The sequence below is a fragment of the Somniosus microcephalus genome, chromosome 1 (genome assembly GCF_052327205.1).
Source record: "Somniosus microcephalus isolate GS21.2 chromosome 1, FLI_Smic_1.0, whole genome shotgun sequence".
NCBI lineage: Eukaryota > Metazoa > Chordata > Chondrichthyes > Squaliformes > Somniosidae > Somniosus > Somniosus microcephalus.
In genome coordinates, this window is record NC_140987.1 from 319,932,263 (window position 1) to 319,946,727 (window position 14,465).

Here is a 14,465-nt window from a genome sequence, read left to right on the forward strand (position 1 = left end):
CAGTGAGTGACCTCATCATTGACAGTGAGTAACCTGACCATTGACAGTGAGTGACCTCATCATTGACAGTGAGTGACCTCATCATTGACAGTGAGTGACCTCATCATTGACAGTGAGTGACCTCATCATTGACAGTGAGTGACCTCATCATTGACAGTGAGTGACCTCATCATTGACAGTGAGTAACCTCATCACTGACAGTGAGTAACCTCATCATTGACAGTGAGTAACCTCATTGTTGACAATGAGTAACCTCACCATTGACTGTGAGTAACATCATCATTGACAGTGCGTAACCTCATCACTGACAGTGAGTAACCTCATCATTGACAGTGAGTAACCTCATCATTGACAATGAGTAACCTCGTCATTGACAGTGAGTAACCTCATCATTGACAGTGAGTGTCCTCATCTTTGACAGTGAGTAACCTCATCATTGACAGTGAGTAACCTCATTATTGACAGTGAGTGTCCACATCTTTGACAGTGAGTAACCTCATCATTGACAGATTAAACTCATCATTGACAGTGAGTGAACTCAACATTGACAGAGAGTAACCTCATCATTGACAGTAATTAACCTCATCATTGACAGTGAGTAATCTCATCATTGACAGTAAGTAACCTCATCATTGACAGTGAGTAATCTCATCATTGACAGTGAGTGACCTCATCATTGACAGTGAGTAACCTCATCATTGACAGTGAGTAATCTCATCATTGACAGTAAGTAACCTCATCATTGACAGTGAGTAATCTCATCATTGACAGTAAGTAACCTCATCATTGACAGTGAGTAATCTCATCATTTTGAGTGAGTGACCTCATCATTGACAGAGTGTAATCTCAATATTGACTGTGTGTAACGTCATCAATGACAGTGCGTGACCGCATCATTGACAGTGAATAAACTAATCATTGACTGTTACTGACCTCAGCATTGACAGTGAGTAACATCACCATTGACAGAGAGTAACATCATCATTGACAGTGAGTGTCCTCATCCTTGACAGTGAGTAACCTCATCATTGACAGTGATTAACATCATCATTCACAGTGAGTGACCTCATCTTTGAAAGAGAGATCCCGCATCATTGACAGAGTGTCATCTCACCATTGGCTGTGAGCAACCTCGTCATTGTCAGTGAGTAACCTCATCATTGACAGTGAGTAACCTCCTCATTGACAGAGAGTAACCTAATCATTGACAGTGAGTGCCCTCATCTTTGACAGTGAGGAACCTCATCATTGAGAGTGAGTAACCTCATCATTGACAGTGAGTAACCTGACCACTGACAGTGAGTAACCTCATCATTGACAGTGAGTAACCTCATCATTGACACTGCGTGATCTCAATGTTGACAGAGACTAAACTCATCATTGACAGTAAGTAACCTCATCATTGACAGTGAGTAATCTCATCAATGACAGTTTGTAACCACATCATTGACAGTGAGTGACCACATAATTGACAGTGACTGACCTCATCATTGACAGTGAGTGACCTCATCATTGACAGTGAGTGACCTCATCATTGAAAGTGTGTGACCTCATCATTCACAGTGAGTGACCTCATCATTGAGAGTGAGTTGCCTCATCATTGACAGTGAGTGACCTCATAATTGACAGTGAGTGTCCTCATCATTGACAGTGAGCAATCTCATCAATGACAGTGAGTAACCACATCATTGACAGTGAGTAACCTCATAATTAACAGTGAGTGACCTCATCATTGACAGTGAGTGACCTCATCATTGACAGTGAGTGACCTCATCTTTGAAAGTGAGTGAACTCATCATTGACAGTGAGCGATCTCATCATTGAGAGTTAGTGGCCTCATCATTGACAGTGAGTGACCTCATCATTGACAGTGAGTGACCTCATCATTGACAGTGAGTGACCTCATCATTGACAGTGAGTGACATCATCATTGACAGTGAGTAACCTGATCATTGACAGTGAATGACCTCATCATTGACAGAGAGTGACCTCATCATTGACAGTGAGTGACCTCATCATTGAAAGTGAGTGACCTCATCATTGACAGTGAGCGACCTCATCATTGAGAGTGAGTGGCCTCATCATTGACAGTGAGTGACCTCATCATTGACAGAGAGTGACCTCATTATTGACAATGAGTGACCTCATCATTGACAGTGAGTGACCTCATCATTGACAGTGAGTAACCTGATCATTGACAGTGAGTGACGTCATCATTGACAGTGAGTGACCTCATCATTGACAGTGAGTGACCTCATCATTGACAGTGAGTGAGCTCAACATTGACAGAGAGTAACCTCATCATTGACAGTAATTAACGTCATCATTGAAAGTGAGTAATCTCATTATTGACAGTAAGTAACCTCATCATTGACAGTGAGTAATCTCATCATTGACAGTGAGTGACCTCATCATTGACAGAGTGTAATCTCATCATTGACTGGGTGAAACGTCATCAATGACAATGCGTGACCGCATCATTGACAGTGAATAAACAAATCATTGACTGTTACTGACCTCAGCAGTGACAGTGAGTGACATCACCATTGACAGAGAGTAACATCATCATTGACAGTGAGTGTCCTCATCCTTGACAGTGAGTAAACTCATCATTGACAGTGATTAACATCATCATTCACATTGAGTGACCTCATCTTTGAAAGAGAGATCCCGCATCATTGACAGAGAGTAATCTCACCATTGGCTGTGAGTAACCTCGTCATTGTCAATGAGTAACCTCATCATTGACAGTGAGTAACCTCCTCATTGACAGAGAGTATCCTAATCATTGTCAGTGAGTGCCCTCATCTTTGACAGTGAGGAACCTCATCATTGAGAGTGAGTAACCTCATAATTGACAGTGAGTGACCTCATCATTGACAGTGAGTGACCTCATCATTGACAGTGAGTGACCTCATCTTTGAAAGTGAGTGACCTCATCATTGACAGTGAGCGACCTCATCATTGAGAGTGAGTGGCCTCATCATTGACAGTGAGTGACCTCATCATTGACAGTGAGTGACCTCATCATTGACAATTAGTGACCTCATCATTGACAGTGAGTGACCTCATCATTGACAGTGAGTAACCTGATCATTGACAGTGAGTGACCTCATCATTGACAGAGAGTGACCTCATCATTGACAGTGAGTGACCTCATCATTGAGAGTGAGTGGCCTCATTATTGACAGTGAGTGACCTCATCATTGACAGTGAGAGACCACATCATTGACAGTGAGTAACCTGATCATTGACAGTGAGTGACCTCAACATTGACAGTGAGTGTCCTCATCCTTGACAGTGAGTAACCTCATCATTGACAGTGATTAACATCATCATTCACAGTGAGTGACCTCATCTTTGAAAGAGAGATCCCGCATCATTGACAGAGAGTAATCTCACCATTCACTGTGAGTAACTTCGTCATTGTCAATGAGTAACCTCATCATTGACAGTGAGTAACCTCCTCATTGACAGAGAGTAACCTAATCATTGACAGTGAGTGCCCTCATCTTTGACAGTGAGTGACATCATTATTGACAGTGAGTGATCTCATCATTGACAGTGAGGAACCTCATCATTGAGAGTGAGTAACCTCATCATTGACAGTGAGGGACCTCATCATTGACAGTAAGTAACCTCATCATTGACAGTGAGTAACCACATCATTGACACTGCGTGATCTCAATGTTGACAGAGAGTAACCTCATCATTGATAGTAAGTAACCTCATCATTGACAGAGAGTATTCTCATCATTGACAGTGTGTAACCACATCATTGACAGTGAGTAATCTCATCACTGACAGTGAGTGACCTCATCATTGAGAGTGAGTAACATCATAATTTACAGTGAGTGACCTCATCATTGACAGTGAGTGACCTCATCATTGTCAGTGAGTGACCTCATCATTGACGGTGAGTGACCTCATTATTGACAGTGAGTGACCTCATCATTGAAAGTGAGTGACCTCATCATTGACAGACAGTAACATCATAATTGACAGAGTGACCTAATCATTGACAGAGATTAATCTCATTGACTGTGAGTAACCTCATCAATGACAATGAGTAACCTCATCATTGACTGTGAATGACCTCATCATTGACAGTGAAAAACCTCATCATTGACAGTGATTAACCTCATAATTGAAAGAGAGTTATCACATCATTGACTGTGAGTAACCTCATCATTGAGAGTGAGTATCCTCATCATTGACAGTGAGTAACCTCATCCTTTACAGAGAGTAACCTCATCATTGCCAGAGAGTAACCTGATCATTGAAAGTGATTAATCTGATCTTTGATAGTGAGTGACCTCATCATTGAGAGTGAGTAACCTCATCATTGACAGTGAGTGACCTCATCATTGAGAGTGACTGACCACATCATTGAGAGTGAGTAAACTCATCATTGACTATGTGCAACATCATCATTGACAGTGAGTAACCTCATCATTGACAGAGAGTAACCTCATCATTGACAGTGAGTAACCTCATCATTGACAGTGAGTAACCTCATCATTGACAGAGAGTAACCTCATTATTGATATTGAGTAACCTCATCATTGACAGTGAGTAACCTCATCATTGACAGAGAGTAACCTCATCATTGACAGTGAGTAACCTCATCATTGACAGTGAGTGTCCTCATCCTTGACAGTGAGTAACCTCATCATTGACAGTGATTAACATCATCATTCACAGTGAGTGACCTCATCTTTGAAAGAGAGATCCCGCAACATTGACAGATATAATCTCACCAGTGACTGTGAGTAACCTCATCATTGTTAGTGAGTAATCTCTTCATTGACAGTGAGGGACCTCATCATTGACAGTAAGTGACCTCATCATTGACAGTGAGTAACCTCATCATTGACAGTGAGTACCCTCATCTTTGACAGTGAGGAACCTCATCATTGACAGTGAGTAACCTCATCATTGACAGTGAGTAACCTCATTGTTGACAATGAGTAACCTCACCATTGACTGTGAGTAACATCATCATTGACAGTGCGTAACCTCATCATTGACAATGAGTGACCTCATCATTGATAGTAAGTAACCTCATCATTGACAGAGAGTATTCTCATCATTGACAGTGTGTAACCACATCATTGACAGTGAGTAATCTCATCACTGACAGTGAGTGACCTCATCATTGAGAGTGAGTAACATCATAATTTACAGTGAGTGACCTCATCATTGACAGTGAGTGACCTCATCATTGTCAGTGAGTGACCTCATCATTGACGGTGAGTGACCTCATTATTGACAGTGAGTGACCTCATCATTGAAAGTGAGTGACCTCATCATTGACAGACAGTAACATCATAATTGACAGAGTGACCTAATCATTGACAGAGATTAATCTCATTGACTGTGAGTAACCTCATCAATGACAATGAGTAACCTCATCATTGACTGTGAATGACCTCATCATTGACAGTGAAAAACCTCATCATTGACAGTGATTAACCTCATCATTGAAAGAGAGTTATCACATCATTGACTGTGAGTAACCTCATCATTGAGAGTGAGTATCCTCATCATTGACAGTGAGTAACCTCATCCTTTACAGAGAGTAACCTCATCATTGCCAGAGAGTAACCTGATCATTGAAAGTGATTAATCTGATCTTTGATAGTGAGTGACCTCATCATTGAGAGTGAGTAACCTCATCATTGACAGTGAGTGACCTCATCATTGAGAATGACTGACCACATCATTGAGAGTGAGTAAACTCATCATTGACTATGTGCAACATCATCATTGACAGTGAGTAACCTCATCATTGACAGAGAGTAACCTCATCATTGACAGTGAGTAACCTCATCATTGACAGTGAGTAACCTCATCATTGACAGAGAGTAACCTCATTATTGATATTGAGTAACCTCATCATTGACAGAGAGTAACCTCATCATTGACAGAGAGTAACCTCATTATTGATATTGAGTAACCTCATCATTGACAGTGAGTAACCTCATCATTGACAGAGAGTAACCTCATCATTGACAGTGAGTAACCTCATCATTGACAGTGAGTGTCCTCATCCTTGACAGTGAGTAACCTCATCATTGACAGTGATTAACATCATCATTCACAGTGAGTGACCTCATCTTTGAAAGAGAGATCCCGCAACATTGACAGATATAATCTCACCAGTGACTGTGAGTAACCTCATCATTGTTAGTGAGTAATCTCTTCATTGACAGTGAGGGACCTCATCATTGACAGTAAGTGACCTCATCATTGACAGTGAGTAACCTCATCATTGACAGTGAGTACCCTCATCTTTGACAGTGAGGAACCTCATCATTGACAGTGAGTAACCTCATCATTGACAGTGAGTAACCTCATTGTTGACAATGAGTAACCTCACCATTGACTGTGAGTAACATCATCATTGACAGTGCGTAACCTCATCATTGACAATGAGTGACCTCATCATTGACAGTGACTGACCTCATCATTGACAGTGAGTAACCTGACCATTGACAGTGAGTGACCTCATCATTGACAGTGAGTGACCTCATCATTGACAGTGAGTGACCTCATCATTGACAGTGAGTGACCTCATCATTGACAGTGAGTGACCTCATCATTGACAGTGAGTGACCTCATCATTGACAGTGAGTAACCTCATCACTGACAGTGAGTAACCTCATCATTGACAGTGAGTAACCTCATTGTTGACAATGAGTAACCTCACCATTGACTGTGAGTAACATCATCATTGACAGTGCGTAACCTCATCATTGACAATGAGTAACCTCGTCATTGACAGTGAGTAACCTCATCATTGACAGTGAGTAACCTCATCATTGACAGTGAGTGACCTCATCATTGACAGTGAGTAACCTCATCACTGACAGTGAGTAACCTCATCATTGACAGTGAGTAACCTCATTGTTGACAATGAGTAACCTCACCATTGACTGTGAGTAACCTCATTGTTGACAATGAGTAACCTCACCATTGACTGTGAGTAACCTCATCACTGACAGTGAGTAACCTCATCATTGACAGTGAGTAACCTCATTGTTGACAATGAGTAACCTCACCATTGACTGTGAGTAACCTCATTGTTGACAATGAGTAACCTCACCATTGACTGTGAGTAACCTCATCACTGACAGTGAGTAACCTCATCATTGACAGTGAGTAACCTCATCATTGACAATGAGTAACCTCGTCATTGACAGTGAGTAACATCATCATTGACAGTGAGTGTCCTCATCTTTGACAGTGAGTAACCTCATCATTGACAGTGAGTAACCTCATTATTGACAGTGAGTGTCCACATCTTTGACAGTGAGTAACCTCATCATTGACAGATTAAACTCATCATTGACAGTGAGTGAACTCAACATTGACAGAGAGTAACCTCATCATTGACAGTAATTAACCTCATCATTGACAGTGAGTAATCTCATCATTGACAGTAAGTAACCTCATCATTGACAGTGAGTAATCTCATCATTGACAGTAAGTAACCTCATCATTGACAGTGAGTAATCTCATCATTTTGAGTGAGTGACCTCATCATTGACAGAGTGTAATCTCATCATTGACTGTGTGTAACGTCATCAATGACAGTGCGTGACCGCATCATTGACAGTGAATAAACTAATCATTGACTGTTACTGACCTCAGCATTGACAGTGAGTAACATCACCATTGACAGAGAGTAACATCATCATTGACAGTGAGTGTCCTCATCCTTGACAGTGAGTAACCTCATCATTGACAGTGAGTGACCTCATCATTGACAGTGAGTGACCTCATCATTGACAGTGAGTGACCTCATCATTGACAGTGAGTGACCTCATCATTGACAGTGAGTAACCTCATCACTGACAGTGAGTAACCTCATCATTGACAGTGAGTAACCTCATCATTGACAATGAGTAACCTCGTCATTGACAGTGAGTAACCTCATCATTGACAGTGAGTGAGCTCAACATTGACAGAGAGTAACCTCATCATTGACAGTAATTAACGTCATCATTGAAAGTGAGTAATCTCATTATTGACAGTAAGTAACCTCATCATTGACAGTGAGTAATCTCATCATTGACAGTGAGTGACCTCATCATTGACAGAGTGTAATCTCATCATTGACTGGGTGAAACGTCATCAATGACAATGCGTGACCGCATCATTGACAGTGAATAAACAAATCATTGACTGTTACTGACCTCAGCAGTGACAGTGAGTGACATCACCATTGACAGAGAGTAACATCATCATTGACAGTGAGTGTCCTCATCCTTGACAGTGAGTAAACTCATCATTGACAGTGATTAACATCATCATTCACATTGAGTGACCTCATCTTTGAAAGAGAGATCCCGCATCATTGACAGAGAGTAATCTCACCATTGGCTGTGAGTAACCTCGTCATTGTCAATGAGTAACCTCATCATTGACAGTGAGTAACCTCCTCATTGACAGAGAGTATCCTAATCATTGTCAGTGAGTGCCCTCATCTTTGACAGTGAGGAACCTCATCATTGAGAGTGAGTAACCTCATCATTGACAGTGAGTAACCTGATCACTGACAGTGAGGGACCTCATCATTGACACTGCGTGATCTCAATGTTGACAGAGACTAAACTCATCATTGACGGTAAGTAACGTCATCATTGACAGTGAGTAATCTCATCAATGACAGTGTGTAACCACATCATTGACAGTGAGTAACCTCATAATTGACAGTGAGTGACCTCATCATTGACAGTGAGTGACCTCATCATTGACAGTGAGTGACCTCATCTTTGAAAGTGAGTGACCTCATCATTGACAGTGAGCGACCTCATCATTGAGAGTGAGTGGCCTCATCATTGACAGTGAGTGACCTCATCATTGACAGTGAGTGACCTCATCATTGACAATTAGTGACCTCATCATTGACAGTGAGTGACCTCATCATTGACAGTGAGTAACCTGATCATTGACAGTGAGTGACCTCATCATTGACAGAGAGTGACCTCATCATTGACAGTGAGTGACCTCATCATTGAGAGTGAGTGGCCTCATTATTGACAGTGAGTGACCTCATCATTGACAGTGAGAGACCACATCATTGACAGTGAGTAACCTGATCATTGACAGTGAGTGACCTCAACATTGACAGTGAGTGTCCTCATCCTTGACAGTGAGTAACCTCATCATTGACAGTGATTAACATCATCATTCACAGTGAGTGACCTCATCTTTGAAAGAGAGATCCCGCATCATTGACAGAGAGTAATCTCACCATTCACTGTGAGTAACTTCGTCATTGTCAATGAGTAACCTCATCATTGACAGTGAGTAACCTCCTCATTGACAGAGAGTAACCTAATCATTGACAGTGAGTGCCCTCATCTTTGACAGTGAGTGACATCATTATTGACAGTGAGTGATCTCATCATTGACAGTGAGGAACCTCATCATTGAGAGTGAGTAACCTCATCATTGACAGTGAGGGACCTCATCATTGACAGTAAGTAACCTCATCATTGACAGTGAGTAACCACATCATTGACACTGCGTGATCTCAATGTTGACAGAGAGTAACCTCATCATTGATAGTAAGTAACCTCATCATTGACAGAGAGTATTCTCATCATTGACAGTGTGTAACCACATCATTGACAGTGAGTAATCTCATCACTGACAGTGAGTGACCTCATCATTGAGAGTGAGTAACATCATAAATTACAGTGAGTGACCTCATCATTGACAGTGAGTGACCTCATCATTGTCAGTGAGTGACCTCATCATTGACGGTGAGTGACCTCATTATTGAGAGTGAGTGACCTCATCATTGAAAGTGAGTGACCTCATCATTGACAGACAGTAACATCATAATTGACAGAGTGACCTAATCATTGACAGAGATTAATCTCATTGACTGTGAGTAACCTCATCAATGACAATGAGTAACCTCATCATTGACTGTGAATGACCTCATCATTGACAGTGAAAAACCTCATCATTGACAGTGATTAACCTCATCATTGAAAGAGAGTTATCACATCATTGACTGTGAGTAACCTCATCATTGAGAGTGAGTATCCTCATCATTGACAGTGAGTAACCTCATCCTTTACAGAGAGTAACCTCATCATTGCCAGAGAGTAACCTGATCATTGAAAGTGATTAATCTGATCTTTGATAGTGAGTGACCTCATCATTGAGAGTGAGTAACCTCATCATTGACAGTGAGTGACCTCATCATTGAGAGTGACTGACCACATCATTGAGAGTGAGTAAACTCATCATTGACTATGTGCAACATCATCATTGACAGTGAGTAACCTCATCATTGACAGAGAGTAACCTCATCATTGACAGTGAGTAACCTCATCATTGACAGTGAGTAACCTCATCATTGACAGAGAGTAACCTCATTATTGATATTGAGTAACCTCATCATTGACAGTGAGTAACCTCATCATTGACAGAGAGTAACCTCATCATTGACAGTGAGTAACCTCATCATTGACAGTGAGTGTCCTCATCCTTGACAGTGAGTAACCTCATCATTGACAGTGATTAACATCATCATTCACAGTGAGTGACCTCATCTTTGAAAGAGAGATCCCGCAACATTGACAGATATAATCTCACCAGTGACTGTGAGTAACCTCATCATTGTTAGTGAGTAATCTCTTCATTGACAGTGAGGGACCTCATCATTGACAGTAAGTGACCTCATCATTGACAGTGAGTAACCTCATCATTGACAGTGAGTACCCTCATCTTTGACAGTGAGGAACCTCATCATTGACAGTGAGTAACCTCATCATTGACAGTGAGTAACCTCATTGTTGACAATGAGTAACCTCACCATTGACTGTGAGTAACATCATCATTGACAGTGCGTAACCTCATCATTGACAATGAGTGACCTCATCATTGATAGTAAGTAACCTCATCATTGACAGAGAGTATTCTCATCATTGACAGTGTGTAACCACATCATTGACAGTGAGTAATCTCATCACTGACAGTGAGTGACCTCATCATTGAGAGTGAGTAACATCATAATTTACAGTGAGTGACCTCATCATTGACAGTGAGTGACCTCATCATTGTCAGTGAGTGACCTCATCATTGACGGTGAGTGACCTCATTATTGACAGTGAGTGACCTCATCATTGAAAGTGAGTGACCTCATCATTGACAGACAGTAACATCATAATTGACAGAGTGACCTAATCATTGACAGAGATTAATCTCATTGACTGTGAGTAACCTCATCAATGACAATGAGTAACCTCATCATTGACTGTGAATGACCTCATCATTGACAGTGAAAAACCTCATCATTGACAGTGATTAACCTCATCATTGAAAGAGAGTTATCACATCATTGACTGTGAGTAACCTCATCATTGAGAGTGAGTATCCTCATCATTGACAGTGAGTAACCTCATCCTTTACAGAGAGTAACCTCATCATTGCCAGAGAGTAACCTGATCATTGAAAGTGATTAATCTGATCTTTGATAGTGAGTGACCTCATCATTGAGAGTGAGTAACCTCATCATTGACAGTGAGTGACCTCATCATTGAGAATGACTGACCACATCATTGAGAGTGAGTAAACTCATCATTGACTATGTGCAACATCATCATTGACAGTGAGTAACCTCATCATTGACAGAGAGTAACCTCATCATTGACAGTGAGTAACCTCATCATTGACAGTGAGTAACCTCATCATTGACAGAGAGTAACCTCATTATTGATATTGAGTAACCTCATCATTGACAGTGAGTAACCTCATCATTGACAGAGAGTAACCTCATTATTGATATTGAGTAACCTCATCATTGACAGTGAGTAACCTCATCATTGACAGAGAGTAACCTCATCATTGACAGTGAGTAACCTCATCATTGACAGTGAGTGTCCTCATCCTTGACAGTGAGTAACCTCATCATTGACAGTGATTAACATCATCATTCACAGTGAGTGACCTCATCTTTGAAAGAGAGATCCCGCAACATTGACAGATATAATCTCACCAGTGACTGTGAGTAACCTCATCATTGTTAGTGAGTAATCTCTTCATTGACAGTGAGGGACCTCATCATTGACAGTAAGTGACCTCATCATTGACAGTGAGTAACCTCATCATTGACAGTGAGTACCCTCATCTTTGACAGTGAGGAACCTCATCATTGACAGTGAGTAACCTCATCATTGACAGTGAGTAACCTCATTGTTGACAATGAGTAACCTCACCATTGACTGTGAGTAACATCATCATTGACAGTGCGTAACCTCATCATTGACAATGAGTGACCTCATCATTGACAGTGACTGACCTCATCATTGACAGTGAGTAACCTGACCATTGACAGTGAGTGACCTCATCATTGACAGTGAGTGACCTCATCATTGACAGTGAGTGACCTCATCATTGACAGTGAGTGACCTCATCATTGACAGTGAGTGACCTCATCATTGACAGTGAGTGACCTCATCATTGACAGTGAGTAACCTCATCACTGACAGTGAGTAACCTCATCATTGACAGTGAGTAACCTCATTGTTGACAATGAGTAACCTCACCATTGACTGTGAGTAACATCATCATTGACAGTGCGTAACCTCATCATTGACAATGAGTAACCTCGTCATTGACAGTGAGTAACCTCATCATTGACAGTGAGTAACCTCATCATTGACAGTGAGTGACCTCATCATTGACAGTGAGTAACCTCATCACTGACAGTGAGTAACCTCATCATTGACAGTGAGTAACCTCATTGTTGACAATGAGTAACCTCACCATTGACTGTGAGTAACCTCATTGTTGACAATGAGTAACCTCACCATTGACTGTGAGTAACCTCATCACTGACAGTGAGTAACCTCATCATTGACAGTGAGTAACCTCATCATTGACAATGAGTAACCTCGTCATTGACAGTGAGTAACCTCATCATTGACAGTGAGTGTCCTCATCTTTGACAGTGAGTAACCTCATCATTGACAGTGAGTAACCTCATTATTGACAGTGAGTGTCCACATCTTTGACAGTGAGTAACCTCATCATTGACAGATTAAACTCATCATTGACAGTGAGTGAACTCAACATTGACAGAGAGTAACCTCATCATTGACAGTAATTAACCTCATCATTGACAGTGAGTAATCTCATCATTGACAGTAAGTAACCTCATCATTGACAGTGAGTAATCTCATCATTGACAGTAAGTAACCTCATCATTGACAGTGAGTAATCTCATCATTTTGAGTGAGTGACCTCATCATTGACAGAGTGTAATCTCATCATTGACTGTGTGTAACGTCATCAATGACAGTGCGTGACCGCATCATTGACAGTGAATAAACTAATCATTGACTGTTACTGACCTCAGCATTGACAGTGAGTAACATCACCATTGACAGAGAGTAACATCATCATTGACAGTGAGTGTCCTCATCCTTGACAGTGAGTAACCTCATCATTGACAGTGAGTGACCTCATCATTGACAGTGAGTGACCTCATCATTGACAGTGAGTGACCTCATCATTGACAGTGAGTGACCTCATCATTGACAGTGAGTAACCTCATCACTGACAGTGAGTAACCTCATCATTGACAGTGAGTAACCTCATTGTTGACAATGAGTAACCTCACCATTGACTGTGAGTAACATCATCATTGACAGTGCGTAACCTCATCACTGACAGTGAGTAACCTCATCATTGACAGTGAGTAACCTCATCATTGACAATGAGTAACCTCGTCATTGACAGTGAGTAACCTCATCATTGACAGTGAGTGTCCTCATCTTTGACAGTGAGTAACCTCATCATTGACAGTGAGTAACCTCATTATTGACAGTGAGTGTCCACATCTTTGACAGTGAGTAACCTCATCATTGACAGATTAAACTCGTCATTGACAGTGAGTGAACTCAACATTGACAGAGAGTAACCTCATCATTGACAGTAATTAACCTCATCATTGACAGTGAGTAATCTCATCATTGACAGTAAGTAACCTCATCATTGACAGTGAGTAATCTCATCATTGACAGTAAATAACCTCATCATTGACAGTGAGTAATCTCATCATTGTGAGTGAGTGACCTCATCATTGACAGAGTGTAATCTCAATATTGACTGTGTGTAACGTCATCAATGACAGGGCGTGACCGCATCATTGACAGTGAATAAACTAATCATTGACTGTTACTGACCTCAGCATTGACAGTGAGTAACATCACCATTGACAGAGAGTAACATCATCATTGACAGTGACTGTCCTCATCCTTGACAGTGAGTAACCTCATCATTGACAGTGATTAACATCATCATTCACAGTTAGTGACCTCATCTTTGAAAGAGAGATCCCGCATCATTGACAGAGTGTCATCTCACCATTGGCTGTGAGCAACCTCGTCATTGTCAGTGAGTAACCTCATCATTGACAGTGAGTAACCTCCTCATTG

At 41.2% G+C, this 14,465-nt stretch overlaps 1 protein-coding gene across 1 annotated transcript in view; it reads left to right on the forward strand.

The window, feature by feature from the left end:
• The window catches only part of LOC147124880 (gamma-aminobutyric acid receptor subunit gamma-4-like), a 782,579-nt gene that overhangs the window by 503,369 nt on the left and 264,745 nt on the right, over positions 1-14,465 (forward strand). The window lies entirely within an intron of this gene.